The sequence below is a fragment of the Nycticebus coucang genome, chromosome 11 (genome assembly GCF_027406575.1).
Source record: "Nycticebus coucang isolate mNycCou1 chromosome 11, mNycCou1.pri, whole genome shotgun sequence".
In the NCBI taxonomy this organism is placed as follows: domain Eukaryota; kingdom Metazoa; phylum Chordata; class Mammalia; order Primates; family Lorisidae; genus Nycticebus; species Nycticebus coucang.
In genome coordinates this window covers 16,504,498-16,508,851 of record NC_069790.1, presented here as the reverse complement: position 1 = coordinate 16,508,851, position 4,354 = coordinate 16,504,498, and positions in this window count along the sequence as shown.

Here is a 4,354-nt window from a genome sequence, read left to right as displayed (position 1 = left end):
TAGGAGTCTCCTAAATTCTAGGCCAGTCTTTTTCATTTTTATATTCAAGCATCTCCAGGACCATAGTCATGGGATAGGAGGTCAAGTGCCATTGCATGACCCATTTGCCTATTAGTGACCCATCAGATAGAGGTGAAAACAATTAGGGTTGAATCTAGCCCAGGGGCAAGTCAGCTCCATCCTATCAGGAACTATTTGCAAATTCAATATTGTTGTGCAAAAAGTTATAAGCCTGGACCCCCATCCAGGCCTACCCTAACATTACAGGCCTAGGGCAATAATACAATTGGAGGACCCTGGCTCACAATTCCCCCACCCCCGTCTCTCTTGCTTCGCCTGGTTCTGCCCAGATCATAAAAGACCTTTTCCAAGTGCATGCGGACATCCCAGCTCACCCCGCTAATCTCTACCTCCCCTTGCACAACCACAGTCACTGCCGAACAGCCACCTCACTATTAGCCCTCAAAAAGCCAGACCTGGGGAGGAGATTCACAAAGACCTTGGTGTTTGGGCAGGAATCCCAATATCCCTGTTACCTTCTGAAGCATAATCTAGAAGCAGGAAGGCATGGGCTCCAGAGGGCATCCCCCTCCCCACCTCTGAACCTTCTCATCCCATCATCGTCACGGCCCAGGGAGGGCCAGAGCCGGAGCCAGAGCAGAGGCCCCAGTTGCCTGGGCCGAAGGGTGACACGCATCACCGCGCAACTTGCGAATCCAAGCCCTACTTCATTTTTCAGTTTCTTCCTCCATCTCCTTCAGCCCACTCACCAACTGTTCCTTTTCTCCCATGTGTAAGAATTCCTAGTTCCTATTTCTGAGTCATCCTGAATCTGACCTTGAAGCTAGTGTTACACAAGAAAGGAGATATTATTATATCTCTTTTAAAAGCCTCCAGAACCTGAGAATTTACAACAGGCTACATCAAGATGTCCTGGGAAAGAAATGTCATTCCTGTCACCTATGGCTACTGAAAAATGACTTTCTGGATACACTGGTGGCACTTTTTATCTTTCATAGGCTGACAGATAATGGGATTGCAAGTTTCAAGCAGTAATCTCCTCATCTTACTGTGGTGCAGCATAGCTAGGCTCTAAAAAGAACCCAACAGACAAGCAAACAAAGTCAACAGTCTGCAGCAAGAAGCCCTGTCCTGAGAGCAACCTTTACACTCGTTCCAGGGGAATCCGTGGTATTCCATTTCCTGGATCCAGGCAGAACAGTGGCTCTGAGATTTGCCCCAGAAGTCAAACCCAGGGCTGGCAGAGTCTGAGGTCCTTAACATTATATTATACTGCAATATGAGGTCTTCTCTTTGAAGCCACATAACACTTTCCTTGTAAGTTCTTTATGGTGGTTGTAGAATAGTAAAAAAATAAATATTTGATTTTTATTCCTGGTTCGTGGTACATAGCTCCTAAAATGCTTGGAGTCTTCAGAATATCATCTTTTGTGTGCTAATAAGATTACTGGTGGGGTGGGAGACCCTTAAATAGCTCTAGGAGGGGGCTGGTCACCAGAAAGAACTTTCAGTCCATCTCACAACCCCCAGAGAAGAGAGTAGGCCTGGAGATGGAGTTCATCACCAATGGCCATTGATTTAATCATTCATGCAACCCCCAGAGAAGAGAGCAGGCCTAGAGATGGAGTTCATCACCAATGGCCATTGATTTAATCATTCATGCACAGGTAGTAAGACCTCCATAAAAACCCTGCAGCAGTGGGGCTCAGAGAGCTTCCAGGCTTCCGAAGGTATCCATGTGCCAGGAGGGTGGTCGTGGTACTGAAAGTCTGGCACTTAGCCCCCAAAGTCACATCAGAAAAAGAAGGGCAAGCCATTTGAGGAGCAGGAAAGAGAAGTTTAATACTTAACCAGCAAAGGAGGCAAATAGCAGACAGTGGTCTCAAAATCCAAATTCCTCCTTCTGAACAGGAGCACAGAGCTTTTAAAGGTTCTGATCCCATAATCACATCCTGGGCCAAGACAATCTTGTAGCCGCTGCAGCAGTCATGTGACCTCCACCCAGATTAATCTCGTCTTCCCCTAAGAGGATCTCCTGACGTCCGCCAGACAATTCCTTGGAGCTGTCTGCCGTGGCACAAAGAGCAAGAGGTATCCCCTGCCCCCCTCAACCTGTGGCCTGAGGCAGGGATGCTGGCTTCAGGTCCCAAAAAGTTGGGGAGACGGAAAATATCTTTGCCAGTTTTTTTTTTTTTTAAGGCCATTCCCTTTGCAACAATTGCACCCTAACTCAATAGGACAAAATTGAATTGTTTAACACCCACTTGGTGTCCAGAGAATTGGTTACATGTGTTGGCGTTGGGAAACACTGCAAAGTGGTTCTGACATTGTCTTATATGCGGATCATTCTTGTTCTTATTCGTTTCCTCCTCTTGTTTGAATTCTCTTTGAGGATGAGAACTAGGTCATATTCATCTCTGTACCTCTCATGACACCTAGTACAGGGCCTGACCCATAATAAAAGATGAATAAATATTGTTGAACAGGTTCCAATTAGTCCTTAGATCTTCTGTGTGATCATCCATGTCAGGAAGGCTGGGCTGGACTGGGCTGGGCTGGGTTGGGTTGGGCTGGGCTGGGCTGGGCTGGGCTTGTAGTCCCGAGGCAAACAGGAATCATGGTGCTCACTCAGGATATGTCTCCCGACCTTCTCACACAGAACAAGGAAGAAAGACACAGAGGTTGGGCACAAGCTGCTGTGGTCACTAGGCCATAGACTCAGGCTCAGCCAGTGTGCAGTATTGCTGTCTCAGCAAAAGTACATGTTTTGCCTTCTAGAACAGACTTACAGTTTATGCTCAAGTAGCTGAAACTTTGTTACAACCATAAATAGCCAGACTTTTTTATGTAGGAGAATTGTTATACATTCCAGTCAACTGAGAAAGTGTAGAATAAACTGAACCAATTAGGAGAAAACTCCCTAAGAACTGACTTAAGAGTGCTTCTCAGCCTCTTTATTTTTCTTCTCTTTTAAAGTGAGCAAAGCAAGAGGAGCCCTTTCTACCCTCTATGACTTGCCTAGGCCTCTGGGCTTGTCTCAGACCCAGTTCTGTGACTGTATCAACAACTTGTCCCAGCACCAGCTTCCCTGTGTTTTCCCCAAATATGCTTTTAGACCAAGTGCAATTAATTGGGAGAACAGAGAGGAATAAGAAGTGGGCCTTCAGTATGTTCACTCTGAAGTCTCTTAGAGCTGAACTTGAATGACAGATTTGGTCCTTCCTTAGGGAATTAAAACCTTCCCCCATCACACATCAAATCATTAACAATAGCCATAAAACAATGATGATGCAGAACCCCCAGCACATCTCTGGGCACCCTAGGGCAGGAACAGGAAGAGGATTTTCATGGCAACAGGCACTGAAGGGCTTGTCCACTTGTGCCATGGCCAGGAGACCTCAGTATCCCCATGTCTCACGTTGACTCTGGTGAGCTGAACCCATGTTCTCCTTCAAACACCAAACCACAGTGCAGCACGCAGCAGGGAGCAGGCCCCCATCAGGGAAGGGAGGTTGCTCCTTCTCATCCTGGGAACAGGAGAGTGGAAAAGAGGGGAAGGAGATAGGACAGATACTGCATCGGCTAGCCTCTTGGCTGGCCAGGCCATGGGCATGTGGACGTGTGTTCTAAGATATAGTTCTTCAGTTCAGCTTGGGAACATTCATGTTGGTTGTAGTGAAGGATTGCATAAAACAAGACCTCACTGGACTCCAGAATCATGACCACAAACACTGTGAGTATTGTGGGTTTTTCAGTTCACTCACTGGACCAGACAGCATTTGACTCCCCACGGGTGAACCTCCAGCCCATCATCTAGTCTGCTCTCCAATGGCTCACTCAGGTAGGGCAAATTTCACAGCTTCCCTTGGAAAGTCATTCTGAAAGTTTGAATGGCCAGGCCATTTTTTCCCCATGTGGAACATCCATCTTGCCCTTTCTTAGCGTCATCCCTGTTATCCTGCAGAATAAGCTCCTACCCTCAGCATTGTCTCTATCCCTTGGTGTTTACAGATGCGTGTCCCGTGCTCGCTCATTGTAACCCTTCAGCCTTAGTGCACTCAAGCCTTAGAGATCAAGGAACACCTAAGAAATACAATGACAGATAAAGGCTCTGTCATCCAGCAGGCATAGACATAAATGAGATGAGAACTCAAAATTTCAGTAAGAGGCGATCACTATTAACCTGCCCTCCTCACAGAGCCCCAGGACAACTGCAGAATTTCTCTGCTGGGAGCGATGCTCTGCCAAAGGGACCCTGTTGTCACTGGCATTCAACATCTAACATGTTCTCCCTCCCCCAAAATGGTATTATGAAATACCAAATTTATTTTAG